Raw genomic sequence first — 25,556 nt, forward strand, 5'->3', positions numbered from 1 at the left:
TTGCCTGTACTTTGCTGAGACATGCAGGATTAGCTCATTTACATTGTGAGTGTGGTAGGTCAGGTTGTCAGCTCGCTCCATACCTTGCGTTTTTGATCTGTTTGTTTTTTTTCCAGTTCTCTTTGTTGCAGAGGTTTTAGGCTCTATTGTCTGCAAGGAATAGATTCCAAGGTCTGATCAGAAAACAGACCAAACACTTGCCGATTCTTAGGTTTCTTTCAAAACACTGAGGCATGCATCACTGGCACCGAAACGATTATTCACTTTTCAAATAAACTGGGTGGTTTTGCTTCCTGCAGGATGTAAAATATAATGTTTGAGAGACTTTTTTTTTAATGGGCCAACTTTAATCATTATGAATGCGAGTGAAGTATTACAAACTCTCCAGGAATATGAAAGATTCAGTTTAGGGTGTTTGAATAAGAAGTACTATGTTCTATGTTCTAAACCCCCTACAGCGTCGGACCGAACAAACAGCAGAGACATAGTGAAAGGACAAAAGAGCGAGGCATCTGATAAGAAGCTACATCAGAAGGAAAGGAATGTTGCCAAGATTATTCCCAAGCATGTGGAATATCAAATATAGTACGTCACTGACTTTCTTAAACTGTGGTCGGAATGCACATTCCGTTTAATGACGCTGGCTCTTTTTAGTTCATCCATTATTATCAAAGCCATTTGAGAATACACATTTTAACACAGCAACAAAATTGATTCAATTTAACTTGCTGTCAGATGAACAGACCTGAGAAAATCTGCATTGCGAAAGGTCCAATTCACTGAACCAAATGTATATTTTAGGCAAAATGTATCTACAGAAAACTTATAAAACAAGATATTCAGAAATGTCAGTAATATGGAAGGACTGATTCTGTGACTTTGCGCTTCTTCAGTTGCAGCTGAACAGTTATGGCTATTGGTTTTACCCATGCACGTAATTACTGAAAGCTCTTCCTCGTTTTCCCCATGAGAAATATTATAAAGCACATTGTATTCCGGGTTCAAAAGGTGAAAGAGCAGGTGTTATAGGCTGCATTTTCCAGTTGATCTGGTTAAGGTTGAAAGGCGAATTTTAGTTGGGAAGTCAGTTTAATAATGTCTCTTGAAACAAAGGACACAGCTTTGCCAGCTGGACCTGTTCACATTTACTCACATTCAAAATGACTCTGTTACTTCCCCTTAACTGAGAGTCATGCCCATTGTAAGCAGAAATAATGGGCTTTCAGTTGTTTAAAATACTTTTTTGCAAGGCAGGATCCAGATCGTGTAGTCATGGTTTAATTATGGCGGCAACTAGTCAAAACTGAATGAGGATCCTGCAACTTTACTGTCCTATTTTTTCACATTTTATTTGGGACCCACTGAAAATAAGAAGAGAATGACATTGGTGGAACTTGTGAATTTCTCATTGTGAAGCAGGCATTAACAGCTCAGTCTAGGTTTTCCAAGACTTTACCTGTGGCAAGATCAGTAATGGAATCTCAGGTAGGCAGTGGAAAACACCTGGAGGTTTTCTGATAACCCTGTCTCTCATTTATGGACAAGGACTCTTGTCTAGTTCCTTTTGAAACTCATTAATGTTTTCTTGTTTCACCACATTTTTGCCACATACCATTTTTACCAGTCTTTTATAAAAATGTTCCCCTGCATTTCCTATTTCCCGTTGCTGCCTTTAATTTATAAACATGATTTCTTGCGGTTAAATTTGTAAATGGCAGCAAAGCTTACTTGAATGCTCACAATCATTTCAGCATTTTTTGCACTTCTATATTCCTTCTCATTCTTCTTTTCACAAAAGAAAAGACGCAAGGTAATCAATCTTTCCTCAGGTAATATTCAGTTAAATATTGTGATCAACTGAGTAGCCCTACCCCACATTCCTTCCAATAAGCAAGTATCCTTTCTGAAATGGGGGAATACAAAACTGCCCACGCTCCCTCAAGTGGTGGACTCACCAAGGCCAAATACAGTTTTTAAATTACCTCAAATTAAAATGTAAAATGCTGGAAATGTTCAGCAAGTTTGGCAGAATCCGTGGAGAGGAAAGCTGAGTTAATGGCTGAATTTTCCAGTAAGCTTTGGGACCCCATCATTGAAACCAAATGGGAATCCCAAGCCATCACTTGCTGGCAGTGAGGCTGGCTCAGCCATCTCCTGAATGGTAGCTTCCACATGCCCAATCAGCTTTGGAGAATTGGCAGCTCCACACAGAGAGGTATGTGTTGCTTCCTTAGAATCGAGCAGCAGCAGTGGTAAAGAAATAAACAAAGTCTAGTTGGTAGCTCCATAAGGATGGAAGGGAAACAGTGGCCGCTCGAAGTACCTATGTTGTGGGTGCAGTGGGGCCTAAGAAAAAGAAGAGTGACTATGCTCTGCACCAAAAAGTTTTTTAAAAAATTTAGAGTCCCCAATTCCTTTTTTTCCCAATTGAGGGGCAATTTAGCGTGGCCAATCCACCAACCCTGCACATCTTTGGGTTGTGGGGGTGAGACCCATACGGACACGGGGAGAATGTGCAAACTCCACAAAGACAGTGACCCGGGGCCAGGATCAAACCCGGGTCTTCAGTGCCGTGAGCCAGCGGTGCTAACCACTGTGCCACCCTCTGCACCAAAAAGTTGAAGTGGAGCTGAATCGTCCGGAAGACCTGGGGGTAATTACACCAGTACAATTTTCAGGGTGGCCGGCACCAATAGTCCCCGTACTAAAGCAGACTGCACATTGACTATTTGTGAAGATTACAACATGACTGAACAGGGCTAATAAAGTATTCCCAGGATCAAGGACTTCGACGCAAAATTGGCAGAAGGCCTCAGTACATGAAATTGGATTCAAGTTATGGTTACTAGTAGCTTGAGTTGGAGAAAGAATCAAGGAAATTCATCAACATAAACACACACGGCCATATTCCAATATACGAGATTACCTTTCGGTATTTCAAATGCCTGCGCTATATTTCAGCGCACGATGGGAGAGTGTTTTACAGGGGATCCCAAAAGTTGTTGTGTATCTGGACGATGTCTTAGTAATGGGGCAACACCTGAAGAGCATAGTGCCAGTTTGGAAGAAGTCCTCAGGAGATTCAAAGAAGCTGGTCCACGCTTGAAGCGTGAGAAATGCACATTTCAGGCCGAAGAGGTCACATACCTCGGTTTCAAAGTCGATGCAAAAGGTATACGTTCGCTTGAGGACAAGGTAAATGCAATGAAAAGGTTGCCAGCACCAGGGAATGTGACTGAGTGTAAGTGAGTTGGTCAATTATTATGGCTGTATTTTACCCAATTTGTCTACAATTGTGGTGCCCCTGCACCAACTGTTGAAGAGACACCAATGATGGAATTGGAAAAATTCCCAGAGAAAATTTTTTGATCAAGTGAAATATGCATTACTTGTCCACTTTGACCCAGGCAAACCCATAATAGTCACATGTGATGCATCTCCTTATGGCATAGGAAGATTGCATGGAGCGGCCTGCCACCTCTTGTCAGATTCTGCAAGGAAGTATACACAGATAGATAAAGAGAGTTTTGCAGCCGCTTGGCAGTGGGGCAGCACAGTGGCACAGTGATTAGCACTGCTGCCTCACAATGCCAGGGATCCGGGTTCAATTCCAGCATTGGGTGATTGTCTGTGTGGAGTTCGTACGTTCTCCCCGTGTCTGCGTGGGTTTCCTCCGGGTGCTCTGGTTCCCTCCCACAGTTCAAGGGTTAGGTGGGGTTACTTTGATGTAATCTTTGGAGGGTTGGTGCAGACTCGATGGGATGAATGGCCTCCTGCACCTGTAGGGATTATTCATGTCATAGAAAATACGCTCATTGTCGCTACTTCACCAGCATCCTCCGGACCATAAGCAAGTCAGGCCCTACTTACAACAAAGGGATGAAATTAGTTGTGAAGACTGGGTGCTTTTGTGGGGTGCAGAGTGATGGTGCCACCCCCGGAGTGACAACCACTTCTCCAGGGATTGCACAGCATGCATCCTGGCCAGATGGGACTTCTGGTGACGTTGGGCGGGAGGCAGCCGCACACTGGTGGGGGGCTCCCGCTCCGGAATAGGAATTTCGGAGTTGTAACGCCTGGTCTCGGGGGCAACGGAGGCTGAAAAGTCAGTAAGAAGGCACAGGGAGGAGAAATGTCCAAGTTTGGGAGAAAAACGGCCGTGAAAAAGGGGGTTAACGGAAGTCCGCCGGGGAGCGCAGGAACTGTAAGGAAAGCGGAGGCTGGAGCACTAGGGAGGCCGCATCGCTCACAGCAGAAGAAATTACCAAGGTGATGGCTGAGGAACTTGGAAAAACAGTTCACAAAACACGTGGAAGGGATGAAGAAGGAGATGGGGGCGGTATTGAAAGTGCTGGTGGAGGAGGCGATTGCCCCGTTGAGGGCGGCGGTATCGAGCGCAGCGGCGGAGGTGCAGGAGCAAGGTGAGACATTGCAGGAATAGAAGAGGCATTATCACAGCACGGTGATCAACTCACCTCGAAGGGGAAGGAGTTGCGGAGGGTGATAATAACCAACAAGAGTCTGCGAGCCAAAATGGAAGACCTGGAAAACAGATCCAGGTGACAGAATCTGAGGATTGTGGGTCTGCCCAAAGAGGTGGAAGGCCCAAGGTCGACGGAGTATTTTGCCACGATGTTGGCGAAGCTATTGGGGGAGGGGGACGATCCCTCCCGATATGAACTGGATTGGGCTCATCAGTCGTGGAGGCCTTTACCAAAGGTGACTGAGCCGCCAAGACTAGTAACTATGTGTTTCCGTAGGTATAGCGTGAAGGAGAAAGTCCTGTGCTGGGCATAGCAGAAGTGGGTGGTGCAGTGGGCTGGAGCTGGTATATGCATATACCCGGACTTTACGGTGGAGCTGGCGAGGAGGCGGGCTGCCTTCAGCCGGGTGAAGAAGGCACTGTACATCAGCATTGTGTATTGTGGTATAGTATATCCAGCTAAGTTGAGGGTGACCTACATATCCAAAGGGGCGAGATTCTCCGCAAATGCAGAGAATCGTAAAGGCTGCCGTGGGACAGGCCGTGACCCACGGTAGCCTTCACGCCCACTTCCGGGGCCGATTCACCCCCCCCCCCCCCCGGGCGGGGCTAGGAGCGCGGCCCCGTGCGTCACGGCGGCGCGGCCTTGACGACGGTTGTCAAGGCCGCACGTCAAGTGTCACGCCGGCCGCAGTTGCCGTCTTTTCCCTCAGCCGCCCCGCAAGACATGGCGGCTTGATCTTGTGGGGCGGCGGAGGGAAAAGAGTGCGTCCGTTGCGGATGCACAACCCGCGATCGGTGGGCACCGATCGCAGGTTGCGGATGCACAACCTGCAATCGGTGGGCACCGATCGCAGGCCTATGCCCCCCTTGGCACGGCCGTGGTACTGCCGTGCCAATCGGGCCCCCAGATGCCCCAAACGGGCATCTGGCGCTCGTTTCACGACGGCAGTGAGCAGGTGTGTTTGCAGGTCCCAGGTTCGATCCCGGCTCTGGGTCACTGTCCGTGTGGAGTTTGCACGTTCTCCCCATGTTTGCGTAGGTTTCGCCTCCACAACCCAAAGATGTGCAGACCAGGTGGATTGGCCACGCTAAATTGCCCTTCATTGGAAAAAATGAATCGGATATTCTAAATTTTAAAAAATAGTCAGGTGGGCCGTTGTTTGGGGGGTGGTGGGAGGATGGGATCATTGTTGTTGATAAGGGGATTGACATTGTATTCGTTACCATTTACCGTTTGTTGGTGGGGTGTACATTCTGTAGAAAATGTGGAAATGGAGAATAAAAATATTTATTAAAAAAAACTGCATCCTAGCCAGTTGAAGATGTCGCCTAGAAGCTACATTTGGTGGCCAGGGATAGACATAGAAATAGAGTGTAGTCAGCTGTTGTGAACATTGCCAGGCACAGCAGACCCTTCCACCCACCCACAGCTAAACTACATCTGGAAGTGGCCAGGCCACCCTTGGACGAGGCTTCATGTTAATGTTGCTAGCCCTTTTATGGGAATGAATTGGCAGGAAACAGAAGCACCCAGAGGAAACCCACGCTGACGTGGGGAGAAAGTGCAAACTTCATAGACAGTCACCCATGGCCGGATTTGAACCTGGGTACCTGGCACTGTGAGACAGCAGTGCTAACCATTGTGCCACCATGCTGCCCTTGCGCTGCAACCTTGTGCTACAACACTACATCTACTGTGTTTCTGTATCGGTCACATCGTCACAAAACAATGACAATGAACTTTTATGGACTGTTCCTCCCCCACTTGCGTGTAAGATATACACAATGGAGGGGGGGGGGGGGTTTCCCCGCTCTAATTTGTATCAGGCAGGATCAGCGATGGGAGAGTCAAATCACACGAGTTTCATATCAACGTAAAGGTGTGACGCATTTGTCCCTGCCGCCTGCAAGTGATGTAACGGGAATCCTGATGTTCAACGTCAGGAAGTCCATTGCAATAATTTAGCATCTAATTATCAGGCCTCTATGCTGATAATACTCCCCCACCCCCCCAGTTATATTATCCATTCACGTCAACGTGAATTACATCAGGTCTCCCAAGTGTGTGCCTGGTGGGCAGAATCCATCGATGGTGGTTAAGTGAGCAGCATTACTCGGGTGAGAAAGTCTTGACTATGCACTACCCCTGGTACTTCTTGGGCACTGCCGGGGTCAATGCCAGGAGCTGTACCTGGGCAATGCCAGTATTCTTGACTGATGACCTGCATGATTTCCTCTTAAGACCATCAAAAAAGACTGCAATTTGTGAGTTAGCTGCATACACCTCTCGGCTTCAATTATTATTATGAAGTCCAACCCTACTTATCTGTCTTCAAGAACTCCCAGCCTTGAGACTACCTTGTGTTTCATCCTCTGCAATATCCACAACTTGCGATGGCCATTGAAGTACTGTCATCAGTAGTATTGTGCTAAGAGCATTAAATTGTGCAAGGCCAGGATATAACTGTACAGCGTAGACTGGGTGGCAATCTAGTGAGATGGACTTCTGCCTCATTTCCTGATTTTACCAGGTTTGTCAATCTTCCGAATTATCAGGGCAGCACGGTGGCGCAGTGGGTTAGCCCTGCTGCCTCATGGTGCCGAGGTCCCAGGTTTGATCCCGGCTCTGGGTCACTGTCCGTGTGGAGTTTGCACATTCTTCCCGTGTTTGCGTGGGTTTCATCTCTACAACCCAAAGATGTGCAGGCAAGGTGGATTGGCCACGCTAAATTGCCCCTTAATTGGAAAAAAATGAATTGGGTACTCAAAGTTTATAAAACAAAATCTTCCGAATTATCTAAGAGTCTCTAGGAATTAAAAAATAACCGTGCGGACACTACAGTGAACAAACCAGGAGGAAAATCAACATGGAGTTTTAAAAGAAAATTGTGGCTTTTTTTGGGAACGCTTTTGCTCATTAATTCTCGGAAACAATTGTAGATGGGAAAAAAGGCTGTGGCTGGCTGGGGAGGGAGGTGATGCAATGAATTTTCCAGGAACACATCTAACCAGAGTTGGCAACCTTAAAACACAGCAATCTCCTTACCTGCTTCACCCAAGTGTCACATGTAATAATAATCAGAACATTTCTCCAAAGGTGACCTGTCATTGAACAATGGCAGAATAAAGAAAACGTGAAGTGTAAGTGATGAGATTCAACAATCCAATTCAGTAATTAAACAGAGTTTGATGAAACACTTCAACTGCTGGTAACTCTTTAAAAGCCAACCATACCGCGCAGTGTGGTTTACGTACAATTATGACTGCTGACAGTTGGAATGTAAAATTTATAAAGGAACAATTGATTTTACTTAGCCCAGAGACAGCTGTATCTTACAACATCTTCCTCTTCTGTTATCATCATTGTCTACCTCCCTAAGGCCAATAATCCCTTCCTCAGGCCTCTGCTATTGCACTTCAAAAGACCACAGTCACTTTCCACTCGGACATTCCCTCTGGCTGGCTTATCCATCCCAAGACCCCATAACACTTGCCAAGACCACGGTTGCCAGTTACAACCCTCTCATATGAATGCAAGAAATGTTTTTTTAAAATGGTGAACATCCACAGCTTTTAATCGGTTCCAAATCCACACATGCACATATGTATAATTCTGTTTGCATGCATCAGAGAAAATTGTGAATGTATTTTCCACCCTGCATCTTTCCCTTTTGATCACCTTTCCCAAGCTGAATTGGTGGATTGCCACCTACTATTGCACTTTCCCTGACCTCTGTCTATCCTGTTCTTGATCCCACAGTGAATAGTTCTGGCTGATCTGCTTTCCAGTGTTCCGGTCCTGCTTCCATCTTACCCTTTTGTTCAAAACCTCCTTGTGAACACCAGGCAGAGAGATGGATGACTTGTAGTGGGATGGTTTGTCACACCACACACTGCAGGAAGAAAATGCTGCACCATTTATACCCGAGCCCTTCACCTGAACACTTCCACCTGCGTTCTGAATGACTGAATCTTCAGCGAGGACAACTCTGTACGGCACTCATTATTGGTAGACAATGATAGATTGCTAGCAAGTGGTATAAAGATAGTCTGTGCAGGTATGTGTACAAGTGGTACAATGATTTGTTCAGATTCAAGCACAAAATTATATTTATAAACATATCATATATATTTGTTTCTAATTTATCAAGTGGACAGTTATTACTTTGCATGGTCCTTTTTATTTCTCTCATTCGTTTTATGAATAATGACCAAATTGTGTTTAATTTACAAGTGAGGACACAGTGAATGATATGTCAGGGCACTAGATTACCGGTGCTTTGTGCCATCAGGCAATATTATGCTGCTGTGCAATATTTTCTGTAAATCCGCTGAGTTTAACAATGCTTCTGCGAAACATTCCCCTGACTTCCACAAAGTAGCAGTCAGTCAGATTGCCACTCCGTTATATATCTCAAATTTCTTTTGATCCCATCTGCCTTGGCCTTTCGACTTGGGGCGGGCAAGAACCGGGTAGTGCAATGCACCTCCGGGGTTTTGCGTTGACTGCAATCCAGTCGGAGGTGAGGTGGCCACGCCCCCTTTTTATGGCACTAGTTGCTGCAAACCAGTTTAAGTTTAAAGGTCCATGGCAGGCCAGGGAGGAGGTAAATAAGTAGGATTTAGGGGTGAGATTTTTTTTTGGGGGGAGGGGGGCAGCTGGGTTGGGCCTCCGGTGGGGGTGGAAGGGAGGGAGCTTAGTCGGAGCTTTGGTTGGGTGGGAATCAGGCTTTGGAATTGGAGTCCCGATTTTGGGGGGGGGGGGGGAAGAGTATGAGTTCCGTGATGGCGGAGGGGGGGCATGGTTGGGGACGTTCCCGTGGAGGGCTAGGAGGGGTTGTTGGTGTGTACCTGACCAATAGTTGCCCAGAAATTGTTCTAATCCTCATAACGTTTTCTGGGTGACTTTCTTTTTTCCCCAATTAAGGGCAAATTAGCGTGGCCAATCCACCTGCCCTGCACATCTTTGCGTTGTGGGGGCGAAACCCACGCAGACACGGAGAGAATGTGCAAACTCCACACAGACAGTGACCCAGAGCCGTGATTGAACCTGGGACCTTGGTGCCGTGAGGCAACAGTGCTAACCACTGTGCTATGTGCTGCCCTTTCTGGGTGACTTTTGATGTAAGACAGTCAGAACGAATTTAAATCATATTTTTGGATGGTTCCCAGTGCAGGGCTTGTGTGCAAGTTTGCATTTCCCAGGCAATTATCATGCAAACCTTATCTGGGAACCTCCGGGGTGGGTCATCCCTCTGGTGTACCTTTGGTGTACCCCGCAGTTACACTGCCCTGGACCTCGGAGATTACGGCCCATACACTGGAGCGAGACACCCTGGTGATGGTAGCCCCACTCCAATTCAAATTAGGTCTTGACAGCTCGTTGAATCTTTATATTTAACATCCACACAAAGCTGTTTTTGCTTACATGCCATGTGAAATCTCCACCAATCACATACAGGGCACTTTGACACTCATGCCCTTGGTGCACAGTGCAACAGCAACAAAGGAAAAACTTTTTTCAAAGATCATCTCGATTATTTTTCTTACAATGAAAGTTAGAAACCAACATTGCCCAATCGGCTACAACACCACAGCAGTAGAAATCTGCATCCCATTCAACCTGATGCCCATTTCATGCATTTCATTAAATCAATGTAAATTTGAAAAACGTGTCAGCCACTCGGATCCCAATTTTGTTTCGAATTGGTATTTATGCGTGCAAAGTAGCACTTGTACACTTGTGAGCTGAAGGTTGCTTCATGATTCGAAAGGCAATACTAGAGATAGTCAAGGGCAGGTTTTGTACATCTGTTCCTTGCTTTGCATTCCTAAAGTGTTCCTAAAAAAGGCATGCTAAACAAAAACATAATAACGGAAATCACTTCCCTGTAAGAAAGTTTGTAATAATTTGAGTTACAATCCTGAACAGCAATTTTTACAGTAAAATCCCGTTGGATGCCTTGAACCTGTCTAGGTCAAAAATCCTCCTTCCACTTATTAGACGTTCTAATTTACCATTCATTCTACTTCCCTCCCACTCAGGGCTTCCCTCTCCCAAACACCTCACTCCCTCCCATTCACCACTTTTTTCTCTTGACCCCCTCACTCCACCCCCCTCTTCACTTGCTTCTTCTCACCCCCTCCCGCTCGCTGCTCCCTTGCCACGGCTCTTACCTGCTCCCCTCACGCTTCGCTTCCTGCTTGCACACTCATCACTGCTTACGTCTAGCCACCCCTCTTCCGGTGAGCAAGGATTTGGCAGAGGAGCTGCAAGTGATATAACAAGTAGAAGGGTATGGAGAGGGGCAGCAAATGAGACAGGAAGGAGCGAGGGGGTTCCAAGACGGTTGGCAAGTGGGAAGCAGTGAAGGGGTCACCGAGTGTCTTTAAATCAGAGATAGATAGGTTTTTGATAAATAAGGGCATCGGGGGTTATGGGGAGAAGGCAGGAGAATGGGGATGAGAAAAATATCAACCATGATTGAATAGCGGAACAGACTTGATGGACCGAGTGACCTAATATGTCTTATGGTCTTATGGGTCAAGAGAGGTGGTGAATTAAGCAGCAGTGTGCTTTAAAAACAGACTGAGCATGTTCAGCTACAAGTTGGTACTTGGCACATTCGGAGTAACCACACTAAAATGAAAATGGAGGCAGCGTTATTTGGGTCAGTTCCATTATTTACAAACTGCGCTGAAACAGAACCTGCTTTTCAAATGCGATTTAAACAGTGGATCGTGGTGGTAGCAGCTGTCCCTTGATGCGAGGGTGACATCTACTCAGGGTCGTGGGTTTCTGCCTTGGGCCTTCAAGTGAGTGAACAGGCTGATTCTCGGCCCTCAGATCTTTGAGCACGTGGGGCGGGATGTCCCACGAGGTAGTGGGATCCAGAATGCAGGATTTGCTTCCTATTTTTTTCTGTCACCACTCAGCTTTATCATGAAGATGTTGTGACTCAAGTTATGATCCAGCTTGATGACCAAGTTGTCACCATTCTGAATGTTCGGTAGCAAGCTCCTCCCAGTCATTAATATCAATGTCATCACACTTCACGGAGAGACTTGGAATGCCATTTGAGGGCGAAGAAAACAGGGCATGGATGGGAAGTTGGTGAGCCATCTGGACACCAAGTTCAGTTAATTCAAGTTGATTTCACCTGAGGAAGGAGCTACGCTCCGAAAGCTAGTGATTCTGAACAAACCTGTTGGACTTTAACCTGGTGTTGTAAGACTTCTTACTGTGCTCACCCCAGTCCAACACCAGCATCTCCACATCATGGCTACCATCGACACGGCAAAATGTTGCCTCAAAGTGGAGAGGATCTCCAAGAAGATTGTGCATATAGACACTGACATCAAGTTTCTACAAAGAAGGAAAAAAGCAGACAAGATCCCGAAAGGGCTACAGATCACAATCACACTTAAGTCGACCTACAACACAGACTACGCTGAGAGACTCTGCCGTCGCACCTCTCTCACACTCCTCAGTCACCTTGTACACCAGCTCTACAGCAAACGCCGCAACCTGGTAACCAAGATAGAGTCCATGTTCTCAACTTGCGCTCAGGACGCTGCAGACCAGCTGTGGGACACCGCTAAACAGATGAGACAATGGTACTATGACACCTATATGCACACCAAGAACATGAAGCTTGAAAAACTTGGCATCACCACCAGCAGCAACCAAGCCTCCTCGGGTATCACAGTAAAAAAAACAATACAGGGAAATCTATTGTCAACTTGTTGGACTACACCATTCAACCAGACAAAATCAAAGTCCTCAGCAGGGGGCTCAATTTCTGCACCACCACCAAAATGACCCCATCAGTCGCAGCAGACATGGAGGAATTCATCAGGTGAATGAGACTCCGGGGGTTCTTCCTCAAGAAGCCAACAGCAAACCCAATGAGACAACCAATGAACCGGAAGAGCAGACCGAGACATCTGCAGTGCAGCAACCGAAGAGGAAAGAGTCGATTTGGACTCCTAGAGGGCTGCTGCCCTAGACTCGACATGTATGCTCAAGCTGTCAATGCCAGATTCATTAGTCGCATTCACAAGACAGCCCCGAACGTCACCCAAGCACAACACAATGCCATCCGCGCTCTCAAGACCAACCATTCACCTGAGGAAAGAACTGCGCTCCGAAAGCTAGTGATTCGAAACAAACCTGCTGGACTTTAACCTGGTGTTGTAAGACTTCTTACTGTGCCCACTCCAGTCCAACGCTGGCATCTCCACATCGTAATTTGTCAAGGTTGAGCTGACTCAGCTGATTAAGTTTTGGATTTCATCATCAATGGTGACTTTTGAAAAATGTGGCTGCCAAGGTATGGAAAGTGCTCAATGTATTCCAGATACTCTCCTTCAAAATATATGGGAGGTGGAATATTTGGCACACCAGGTTTGGGTTGAGATGAGTTTCGTTTTGGCAGCATTGAAGGACGGGCCAAGTACTAAACTGAAGAGTCCAAGAGTAGCTTGCACATCTGGTGCAGCATGGGCAATGATACTGTAGTCATCCACAAACTGTAGATCGTGTATGGTTATGGTGGTCAGTTTAGTTTTGGCACAGAGACAGCCTGAGTTCCACCTAGGCAGCATTTCATGCTGACACAATAGGGAGGTTGATCTTTGAGGTGAATAGCCATTGTCAGATAGATTGGAAATAGTATGGGGGATATCACACAGCCTTGCTTGACTTTGGTCTTGATTTTGAAGGCGCCTAGTTCTCTCACTCAGTTCATCAATTGCAGATTGTGATGAAGTTTGTTGGACTTCCAAATCTTTGGAGTACAATTCATGGAGCCTCCTATTTTATTGAGTCAAATGCTTTGGCCAGGTTGAACGCAATGAAGAGTTGCTGGTGTTGTTCTTAACATTTTTCTTGGATTTGTCTAGCAATGAAGATCATGCCAGCGGTTCCTCTGGAAGGCCCAAAGCCACACTGTGCCTCTGGGAGAATCTCCTCAGCCACAAGAAGTAGGCAATTCAGGAGAATGTGTGTTTGGATATTCCCTGCTATTAACAAGAAAGAAAGACTTCAGTAGTTTATACAGCATGGTTTACCTTTGTTCTTGAAGAAAGAATTGTAACATTCCTGAAATGGAGGTGGGGGGAAGAGTATTTAAAAAAAAATTTCCTCCCAAATCCAGTGCATGGAGTCTTAACAAATGGGGGACACCTGTACTTACAAAAGTTACCAAATTATGAGTAAGGCAAATTGAGTTATGATTAATTTAGACAGAAATGCAATTGTGATACCTGGCTCAGTTTAGTATACAGGTACCTGGGGCCAGTGTGGTGGAATGAATGCTTCCTCTGTACCACAATAGTCAGCAAGAGAAATCCTAACAGGACCTGAAACTAAATGTAAAGGAATGCTGCAAAACAAACATAAAATGCTGCAAGTATACAACAATTATGTCAGCATCCTGAGAGAGACAAGGGGCCGAATCGTCTGAGGAGAGGCAGTCACTCTCAAATAATATCAGTTCTTGCAAACAATGGTATGTATGCTGGCAGGCGACAAACATATTTGTGTGTCAGGATCTGGGCCGGGATTCTCCCATACCCGGCAGGGCGGGGGGTCCCGGTGGGATGGAGTGGTGTGAACCACTCCGGCGTCGGGCCGCCCCAATGGTGCGGATTTCTCCGTACCTTTAGGGGCCAACCCCTAACCTTGAGGGGCTGGGCCCGCGCCGGAGTGATTGGTGCCCCGCCGGCTGGCGGGAAAGGCCTTTGGCGCCACGCCAGCCGGGGCCGAAGGGACTTCGCTGGCCGGCGGAAGTCCGCGCATGCGCCGAAGCGCAGCGGCTGCTGATGTCATCCCCGCGCATGCGCAGGGGAGGGGGTCACTTCCGTGTCCGCCATCGTGAAGACTATGGCGAATGCGGAAGGAAAAGAGTGCCCCCAGGGCACAGGCCCGCCGGCCGATTGGTGGGCCCCGATCGCGGGCCAGGCCACCGTGGGGGCACCACCCGGGGCCAGATCACCCCGCAACCCCCCCCCCCCCCCAGGACCCCGGAGCCCGCCCGTGCCTCCTGGTCCTGCCGGTAAGGGACCGGCATGACAGCAGCGGGACTTCGGCCCATCGTGGGCTGGAGAATCGCCGGCGGGGAGGGACCAGCGCGCCGCGATTCCCGCCCCCGCCGAATCTCTGGTGCTGGAGACCTCGGGAGACGGCGGGGGCGGGATTCACGCTGGCCCCCGGCGATTCTCTGACCCAGCGGGGGGGTCGGAGAATCCCGCCCCTGATCTTGGCAGCGCTGTGGTGCATTATTATTTCAAAGGTTTGTTTGCCTGCAGCAACTGATCACAGAACCCAGAATTTACCAGTAGCCTGACTCTGGCATTTAGAATGAATCGGGGCACAATTCTACCCCTAATACACCCAGAGGAGGCCAGCAGAGGAATTTCTAGGTTACGATGTGCTAATGTTTCCGGTGTGGACACTTTATAGCAGGTTCCCACATAATTTCTGATGATGGGGTGTTAGTTATGAGGGAATCATCAAATTAAATTAAAATTGAGACTGAGGAGAGGTTAGGAGAAACTGCATTGCATTTAAGGACTGGATATTAGGCAGACTGTCTGATTACACAGAGGTAGCAGAGGGCTCAAGATAGATGATGGAGAGGTAAATCTGGGTGTTGTCAGCAACCTTATTAACCCCAACTCCTCGCCTTCTGATATTGTCATCAAGGAGCAAAAAATGAGAAGAGATGGGAGGAGTGGGGGGGGGTTGTTGGTCAAAAATTAATCCTTGGGATACGAGAGGTATCAGTGCAGGGACAAGAAAGGACTCAATTGCTGGAGATATTCAGTTGGATAGGTAAGAGTGGGACCAAATTAGGTCATTCTCAGTAAACCTGACAACAGAGGGGAGATGTTGAAGGAGGGTGGCATGGTTGACCATGTCAAAGGCTAAAGAGATATTGAGGAGAACGGACAACATGGTGACACAGCGCCAGGGTCCCAGATTCAATTCCGGCCTTGGGTGACTGTGTGAAGTTTGCACTTTCTCCCCGTGTCTGTGTGGGTTTCCTTCCACAGTCCAAAGACGTGCAGGTTAGGTGCATTGGCCATGCTAAATTTCCCGTTAGTGTCCCAAAGAAAGGTTAGACTGGGTTACAGGGATAGGGTGCAGGCGGCGGCTTAAAGAGGAAGGATGCTTTTCCAAGGGCCGGTACAGATTTGATGGGCCGAATGGCCTCCTTCTGCATTAAATTCTATGATTCTATGACATAAAGGGATCATAAACCATGGTAATGGTATCAGAAGTTATCATTTCTAATTTTGATTAGGGTCATTTTGGTGCTGTGGGCGGATGGCAACCTGATTCGATAGAATCAAAAGTGGAGTTGTGAGGAAAATAAGCATAAATTTGGGAGACAAAAACAAGTTCAAGCATTTTACAGAAGAAAGCAGGAACACTGACTAATCTTTTTAGATCGCATTTGAAAAAGCATGCAAAACTGCAGCTTATTCCTTTAAATAGACGTCGTTTCATTCTGCTCTGTGTAAATGTAAGCTGACACCTGAGGATTGAGTTTGCACGTGCAGTATTGGTAGCTGGTGAAACAGACTGATTATTATTAACTGCAGATGGACGCTCATCCATTTACAAGTAGCTGTGCTTATACTGCTGCTCATTTCCTGCCTCATTAGAGAACTAAAAGGCTTGATGACATCTGTTTCCAGCATTGTTAACTGTTACTAAAAGTTTCTAAACTGTATATTGAACATCTGAGTGCACGCAAGGAAGTCATTCAGAATTGTTCAATAAACAAATTGTTGGTAGCAGCAGAACATTTGTTTTTTTTTTAAATGGAAATATTGTTCTTGACAACTCAATGATTTATTTTCTAATAAATTATATTGTTCCAATGTGCCACCGATAAACCAGGAATGTCCAAAATTGTATTGATGGTTCAGGGAAGAAAGGCTGTAATTTAACAGAGGCAGTTTGATGCCATCAAAACCTATAAAAAGAACCAGTGGTTTTACGGGCCTATTGGACTTCAAGTTTAAAAGGATGTGATCTTTATTCAAGGGAATAAAGAGAGTTAGGACACACATTTCATTTGCCAAGCACTTGTTGCAATGACAGAATTCAGGCTGGAACATCATGCATTATAAAAATCAATTCAGTACAAAGCCGTACTGCTAGGAATGATTTGTGGTGGCATAAAGCCTCCCTCCTTCCCTAGCCCGAAAAATAGTGCTCTATTACTTATTCCATAGAGTCATACATGTCTACAGCACAGGAAAGGCCTTCCGCCCATCGCTGATCAAAAAAACAACTAGCTAAGTATTCTAATCCTATTTTCCAGCCCTTGGCCCAGAGCCTTGTATGACTCCCACCTTATCAAAAGTCTTGCTGAAGTCCAACTAGACTACGTCAAATGCATTGTCCTCATCAGCATGGTGACATAGTGGTTAGCACAGTTGCTTCACAGCTCCAGGGTCCCAGGTTCAGTTCCCGGCTGGGTCACTGTCTGTGCGGAGTCTGCACGTTCTCTCCGTGTCTGCGTGGTTTCCTCCGGGTGCTCCGGTTTTCTCCCACAGTCCAAGAATGTGCGGGTTAGGTGGATTGGCCATGCTAAATTGCCCTTAGTGTCCAAAAAAATGTTAAGTGGGAGTTACGGGGATAGGGTAGATATATGGGCTTCAGTAGGGTGCTCTTTGTAAGGGCCGGTGCAGACTCGATAGGCCGAAGGCTTCCTTCTGCACTGTAAATTCTATGATTCAATGATCTACACACCTGGTCAAATCAAGTTAGTCAGATATGACCTCCCCTTAACCAAACCGTGCTGACTGTTCTTGATTAATCCCTGGCTCTCCTCATGCAGATTAATTTGGTCTTTCAGAATTACTTCCAAAATGTACCCACCACTGGAGGTTAGACTGCCTGGCCTATAGTTTTCTGGCTTATCCCTTTCCCCCTTCTTGCAAAATGGCACCATATTGGCATTCCTCCAGTCCTCCAGCATCTCTCCTGTGGCCAGAGAACAATTGAAAATTCTTGACAGTGCCTCTGCTATTTCCTCCCATGCCTCACTCAAAAGCCTGGGGCACATTTCATCCGGCCCTGGGGATTTGTCTACTTTTAAGCCTGTCAGACCACTCTGGAATTTCACTCTGACTATGTTAATGTCTTTCATTTTATCACAGTCCTTAATCCTGATTTCTAAACCCACATCGTTCTCACCAGTGAACACCAACATAAAGTACTAATTTAGAATCCTATCTACATCCTCTGGCTCCACACAAGTTATCACTGTGGCCCTTAATGGGCCCGACTCGTTCCCTCGTTATCCTTTTACCTTTAATGTACTTGTAAAACAAGTTAGAATTTTCCTTTATTTTACCTGCCACTATCCTTTCATGTCTCCTATCTGCTCTCCTAATTTCCTTCTGAAGTCCCCTATTGTATATCCTTTAAGCCTCTGTAGCTTCTGCTGTTTTGAGCCCTTGCTGTCTGCCATAAGCTTCCCTTTTTCTCTTTGTCCAATGTAGCATATCCGTCAATATCCAGGGTTCACTGGATTTGTTGGTTTCACCCTTTTTCTTGATTGGAACATGTTGGCCCTGTACCCTGTTCCTTCTTGAATGCATTCCAATGTTTTGTCATAGATTTCCATAAAAGTGTCTGCTCCCAGTTCCACTCTGGCCAAATCATGTCTGATCTTATTCCAGTTAATACTTTTAATTTGATGTAAAATATACTATTACAAGAACATTCATTTCTGAATTATCTTTTTTAAAAAGAAATTTAGAGTACCCAATTAATTTTTTCCAATTAAGGGACAATATAGCGTGGCCAATCCACCGATCCTACACTTCTTTTGGATTGTGGGGGCGAAACTCACGCAAACACAGGGAGAATGTGCAAACTGCACGCGGGCAGTGACCCAGAGCCGCGATCGAACCTGGGACCTCGGCACTGTGAGGCAGCCATGCTAACCACTGCGCCACTGTGCTGCCCTGATATGAATTATCTTTAACATTGTAAAAATGTCCCAAAACAGTTTACAGAAACATAACCGGCAATGGCTGACAGATGCGAGTAAGGCTACATATGCCTAAAACTTTGCAGTTGCTTGTTTACTGAAAAAGTAACTAATTAGAATAGACTGCAATGAATTGAACTGAGATTCTCAAATGCTTACTATTAGATGTAAGTGCCCAATAAATTGTAAGTATGTCAGAAAATAAAAAGTAGCATTCATTTCAAAATTCCGGTGAGAGAATTACATATTCAGTTCAAGATAAACGTAAAAGCGCACCACTCTTAGAACAGCAAAGTGATATTGTCTGCGAAATTCAGGTCTCTCAACCAATGCTTTTGCCATGGGATGCCAAATTCTGCACCCACCATTGTATTCCTCTCAATGAAATCGATAAACAAGAGGAGAATGGGGAGAGTATGCAGTCTTGCCATATTCCTGTAATGACATTGAAGGAGTCCATGGTGCCTGTGCTGGTGTTGATGCAGCAGCTGGAAACGCAGTAGAAGGCTTTCATGTATTTAGTATATCTTAATTGGTTGCCGTACTGTCTCAAGATGCACTATGTGACTGTTGATGGATGCGGTCAAAAGCCTCCTTGAAATCAATTAAGTTATTTGCAAGTTGTGTCTGACACGCAAGGCTCTGCTCTGTGTTCCTGAATATAAAGGTCTTTTCCCAGTATGATCTGTCTCCCCGGAAACCTGCCTGTTCTTCACGAAGGATACCATCTACTTGTGCTTTCAAACTTTTGAGGAATACCATGCTGAAGACATGGCCAAGTACTGACAGCCCCTCCAGTTGTCGAGTTGTTGAGGTTCCCTTTCTTTGGCAGCTTGACGCTTACGCCTCACCTCCAGTCATCTGCAATTTCCTCCGCAGTCCAGATCTTGTTGAACAGGCTCATTGTTCTTGCAATGTTTCAACAGCTCTGCTGGTATCTCATCAATCCTAGATGCCTTATTCTTCTTCAGGTTCTTGGTGGCTCTTTGGGTCTCTGATCTGGCTATTTTTCCTCATATTGATGTTCAGCTGTTGAAGTGTGGTGATGTCATTGAACTCAAATGTGGAGCTGCTTGAGGATCTCCTGAAAGTGTTATACCCAACTTGCTGCCTTTGCCTGTGATTGGTGCACTGATATTGCTCCAGTTCCTGTATGATCCTGTGCAAGATCTTGGAAGTGTTCCAATTTGCTGCAGCTTGTGCCTCTCTGCCTTTTAATTCTATCCATCGATGCTTGTCGCTCCTGCAACTCTTCTTCACGGCTTTTTCCAGTCTTCTGTTCTTCTCCTCGTCTTTTTGTGGATGTCCTACAGTTTGATCCCTAATCTTGAGCCCATTACTGTTCAGAAGGCCAGCAGGCACTCAGCATAACCGTTGAGCTTGCTTGCTCAAAAAATATTAAAGCAGAATATTATTTAAATGGAGGGAGACTGCAGAATGCTTTGGTGCAACAAAAGGATCTGGGTGTCCTTGTACATGAACCACAAAATGATAGCATGCAGGTGCAGCAGGTAATTAGGAAGGCAAATGGATTGTTGGTCCTTATTGCAAGAGGGATAGAGTGGAAAAGTAGGGTGCCTTATGACAACTGTACAGGGAATTGGTGAGACCACACCTAGTGTACAGTTATGGTCTCCTTACTTAAGGAGGGATATACTTGAATTGGAAGCAGTTCAGGGAAGGTTCACTTGGTTGATTTCTGGAATAAAGGGCTTGTCTTATGAGGAATGGATGTGAAGGTTGGGCTTGTACATTGTAGTTTAGAGGAATGAAAGGTGATCTAATTGAACCATATAAGATTCTGAGGAGACTCAACAGCTCTTTCCCCTTGTGGGTGAATCTAGAACGAGAGGGCACAGTTTAAAAATAAGAGATCACCCATTTAAAACAGAGGTGAGGATGGATTTCTTCTCTCAAGGGGAATTTAGTTTTGGGAACTCTCTTCCACAGAGAACAATGGAGGCTGGACATTGAAGATATTCAAGGTTAAGTTGGACACATTTTTGATCTGGGGCGTCGAGGGTAATGGAGGACAGGCAAAATCGTGGCGTTCAGGCCACAATCAGATAGTCATGGTTGAATGACGGAGCAAGCTCGAGGGGCCGAAAGGCCTGCACCTACTCCTATTTCCTTTGTTCTGATGATAATGAACTATTCACTGTTTGAGTGGAGGGGTACCAATATCCCAGGAAATTATCGAGTGGCATAAGGTCATGGTTTAATACTCTTAAACCATAATTTCTTCTTTTGTATTGAGATGGGCCCTACAACATAGATGCACCATTATAATTGTGTAAGTCTCCCAGCTTCTGAACAGGACCAATGAAACTTCCTACCTCTCATTCATGCCAAATGACATTTATGCTATAAGTAGGTTTACCCCCATGCAGCTGAAGATGAATTCCTATTGAGAACATTCTTGGGTTATTGGAGAAAAAAAAATCATCTCTATATAGTGGCACTTGCATCTGTAAGAATATGACATGTTGAAGTCTACGTCTGAAGTATAATGGGTGGATTGTGGAAAAACATGTATTCTCTATGTGTAAGCATATATTTTTAACTAAAATAGATCGATAACATATTTCAAAGAGTGAGAGTTCACAACATTGTCATGGCATTGCACCTGTAAGTGACTGTTTGACACAAATATTTACTGGGCTCCCCCTAACATTATGTCACCTATTGAACTGCATTTTAGAGTTTTCACTGCAATTTACAACATTTACCACTGAGTGGTGCTGTACCAGTTTGTTTGCTGGAGCATGGAAGACATCTTGCGAAAAGTGAGTAAAGTGTTTTTTTAACTTTGTCCATCAGGCCTAATGTAATGTCCGATTCCACTATCACCAAATTATTCTGATCAGTATAGATGAATCATGACCTTGTGCTGCTTCAGTGTAAATATCCTGCTGGACTTTATCCCCATGACTCGATTCTGAAAACCAGGCCCCTATTTTCTAATGGCCTTCTTATAGGACTAACGACCATCACAATATTTGACCTCTAGCTTTGGTGCAGTTTTCGAGTTGCTGGAATTTAAGCCAATTCAATTCCCAACCTGGGTCCAGTGCTCCACTTGACACCCAGAACGATAGTCTGAGGCACCTCTCCTGCTTACATCACCTCATGATCTCCCTGAATCCATGTCCCTTGGTCAATCTCAGCACTTCACACTGGGTCCTGCCGGACCTCACCCCGACAGCCTGTCTGTGCTTCTCCCGAAAAGTTGTTTCGGGATTGATCGTTTCCGTGTCTGTCACCACCTAAAGCTTTGTGCAGCTGTTAGTACACCTCTTTGCATGGACTTTTACTCCTTGGCCCAAAGGCATTCTTGAATTCGAGCCCTATGATTCATGGTAATATTTCATTGCTGATGTTGGCAACAATCATCAAAGAAAAAGTAATGTTCACCCCATTCGTATCGTCTTTGTACCTTACAAGCCTTATTGTTCCACTTAATAACTGCCATTACAAAATGAGCTAATATCTGAGTAATTCCTTCAAACAAGTTTAAAGAGGTCATCTTGCCATCAATAAGCTTCATAAACTCTTCTGGTTGGCACATGTTTGAGGTTACTATTGGCAGAAACTACACTGCATAAATTTAATAACAAATGGGACAATGTAATTACTCTGCCAGCTATTACAACAAAGACATTAAATGGTATAAAATAAATGTCTTCATTAATTGTGATAACCCTCACGAGGACCATGGGGGATTACTGATTGATCTCCCCGTGGCCTTCATAGAAATCGAGTTCCTGTGGTCAGCAGGCGGAGCAGGCCTGTCCAGTTGGCGCTCATTAACGGGACCTTTAAATGTAGCTTGCAGATCAGGATCGGGAGTTCCGATAGTCCCGGGCTGGGATTTTCGTTTTGTGTGCCGCACACAGTAGTGACTTTATTTTCAATTTAAAATAAACCACTTTGGCCTTTCACTCTGCACCTCCTGGAATTATATTGGCAAGGAGGGTAGGGTTGATAGTTCTTAATATGATTGATGCCCACTTGAAATGGTCAGAAGAGGGCATAGTGGTTAGCACTGCTGCCTCACGGCGCCGAGGTCCCAGGTTCAATCCCAGTTTTGGGTCACTGTCCGTGTGAGTTTGCACATTCTTCCCGTGTATGTGTGGGTTTCACTCGCACAACTCAAAGATGAGCAGGGTAGGTGGATTGGTCAAACTAAATTGCCCCTTAATTGGAAAAAATGAATTGGGTACTCTAAATTTATATTAAAAAAAAGAAATAGTCAGAAGTACATTGTGTCCTCCACAACTTCAAATATGTTGTGGGAAGACAAATGATTAGGATTTCTTAACAACAATCTTTTAGGCCAATGAGCACTTGTTCTAAGGGATTTTGAATTTATATAGTAGTACAGTACCCTAAAGCAACTTTCATAAAGATGGCAGCTGAAAGCTGATGTGGCACCATCTACAGTAGTAAGCATAAGTTTGAAGCAACATGTTCCAGTTAAACCAGATTTCAGTGACCTTAAACAGTTTGTTCTGAAGAAACAATCTACAGTCGTCAGCATAAAAATTAACAAACATCCCTACCTTGACCTAAGGACCAGACACATCTACCCGCTCTGCCACCAAGTAGGGAGGTTAGAGGGGAACCATAGAAAAATGAAGAGTAGATAAGGGTGGATGATACTCCTCTGCCTGGGTGCACATAGGTACCTTGTATAATGTAACATTTTAAACAGACATGATCCAATGTAAACAATATTTGTGCCTATGTAACCACAATCTGCAACCTACGTAATCGCACACTGTATAAATGTCACCTCATGCTTTACATTGGCAGAGTTAGCTCTGGAGGCCTATCTCTCTGAAGATCGGCTCTCCCAATGCAATAAACGTCAATAAACGATCACTCTGTTTCTGAGACGCCTCTGATTATTAGAACAGTACAGCACAGAACAGGCCCTTCGGCCCTCGATGTTGTGCCGAGCAATGATCACCCCACTCAAGCCCACGTATCCACCCTATACCAGTAACCCAACAACCCCCATTAACCTTATATTATTTAGGACACTAAGGGCAATTTAGCCTGGCCAATCCACCTAACCCGCACATCTTTGGACTGTGGGAGGAAACCGGAGCACCCGGAGGAAACCCATGCACATATGGGGAGGACGTGCAGACTCCACACAGACAGTGACCCAGCCGGGAATCGAACCTGGGACCCTGGAGCTGTGAAGCATTGATGCTAACCACCATGCTACCGTGCTGCCCACTTATTTTGTGGAAAAGAGAAAAACCACAACATCATACAACACTAGAAAAACTTTGGCAAAGTTTCTATGCTCCACGGCATACCAGTGGTCCTTGTATCCAATAATGGTATCCCCTTTTCTAGTGGAGAATTTCAGGCATTCGTGTAGCCAAAAGGCATAAAAACACATCCGAATGGCATCATCCCATCCTTCGTCTAATGGCCTGTCCGAATGAGCAGTTCAAACATTCAAAACCGGTATGAAAAACAGACTGGGTCCCTGGATACGAAATTGGCCTGTTTCCTCTTTGACTGTGGAACCATGCTGCACACGACGACGGGAGACGCACCAGCAGAATTGTTAATGAGAGACGACTGCCTACTGGGCTCAGCCTGCTGTTCCCCAACTTGCGTGTGAAGGTAGAGTCAAAGCAGGAGTTCCAAAACCTCCAACACCAGAAGACCTGAAAGGACCTACAGAAAATGAGATGAAAGGGCAGCACGGTAGCCCAGTGGTTAGCACTGCTGCCTACGGAGCTGAGGACCCGGGTTCGATCCCGGACCCAGGTCACTGTATGTATGGAGTTTGCACATTCTGCCCCGTGTCTGCGTTGGTTTCATCCCCACAATCCAAAGATGTGCAGGTTGGGTGGATTGGCCACACTACATTGCCTCTTAATTGGAGAAAAAATAATTGGATACTCTAAATTTATTTTTTAAAATGAGATGCCGTTTCTGTGCAGAACTTTGCAGATGGTTCGCAATGGATCCCAGGGTAATGCTGGAAAATACTTCCAGTTTCTTACACAGTCAAAGTCCATTGGAAGGCCATGAAAAAGCACCAAGACCACCTGAGAAGCAGGGAACACACTCCAGCAGAGACGACGTCAGCAGAGACGATGTCTGTTGACGATCTCTGGCAAGGGGACCCGAGAGTAATCCTCCCAGCAATGAAGATTCAGAGTCTGGAATGGAGACTGAGGAGATTGATCCTTCACCAGAGGTCAGCACTGAAGACGAGCCTCCATTTGCGGCTCTTTGGAGCTCAACAAGGAAGCGACGGTCCTTAGTCTGCTTCACCCTCCCCGATCTGGCGCCACCTGCTGCCAACCCAAGGCCTTGTGCAAAGTGATGAAAGCGGCCACATGGCCGTGGGAGTGAGGGGGATGATTTGGACTTGAGGGGATGGATGCGATAACCCTCACGAGGACTACAGGGAATTGTTGATTGATCTCCCCGTGGGTTTCGTAGATATGAGTTCCCATGGTGAGCGGCACGGGCTCGCCCAGCTGGTGCTCATTAGCGGGACCTTTAAATGTAACTCCCTGACTTGGACCAGGAATTCTGAGGGTCCTGGGCTGGGACGTTTGTTTTGTGTGCTGCAAAGCGGCTTTATTTTCATTTGAAAATAAATCAGTTTGGCCTGTCACTCCCTGCCTCCTGGAATCATTACATTGATATCGCAGGATTCTAATGCAAATATGTTAATTGATTTGTTATCAATACTTTCAATAGTCATATGGTAGTTTAGAGTATTGCTGAAAAGGGTCATGCTATTGAAGCTTTGTACCTTGCACTTATCCGGATAGATTGGAAACATACCAAAATCTCAAAGGGATCAACACTTTATATTGCATGATAAGAAGATACTCATTGGTTGGCAAATGGACTTTGATTGGTAGACGCATTGCCTTGGGGAATGCCCTAAGAAACAGTTAACTGCAAACCTTTTCTCAAAATCAAACCAGGCAATTTGGCTCTAGTCGAGATATTGCCATGCGGAATGAACCACGGTATGGTTGCCCCAAGCTTTTGTTTATTTGAAA

The 25,556-nt window shown here is 45.7% G+C and overlaps 1 protein-coding gene across 14 annotated transcripts in view; it reads left to right on the forward strand.

Moving 5' to 3' along the window:
- Positions 1-25,556, forward strand: part of LOC119972600 (extracellular sulfatase Sulf-1-like) — a 690,773-nt gene that overhangs the window by 265,285 nt on the left and 399,932 nt on the right. For 10 of the 14 annotated variants that reach the window (XM_038809565.1, XM_038809560.1, XM_038809561.1 and 7 more), the window contains exon 2: positions 8,247-8,544. The exons of the other annotated variants lie outside the window; for them this stretch is intronic. The gene's annotated coding sequence lies outside the window, so the exon portion shown is untranslated. The remainder of the gene's footprint in view (positions 1-8,246; positions 8,545-25,556) is intronic. 14 annotated transcript variants of the gene reach the window in all.

The sequence above is a fragment of the Scyliorhinus canicula genome, chromosome 10 (assembly GCF_902713615.1).
Source record: "Scyliorhinus canicula chromosome 10, sScyCan1.1, whole genome shotgun sequence".
NCBI classification, from domain to species: domain Eukaryota; kingdom Metazoa; phylum Chordata; class Chondrichthyes; order Carcharhiniformes; family Scyliorhinidae; genus Scyliorhinus; species Scyliorhinus canicula.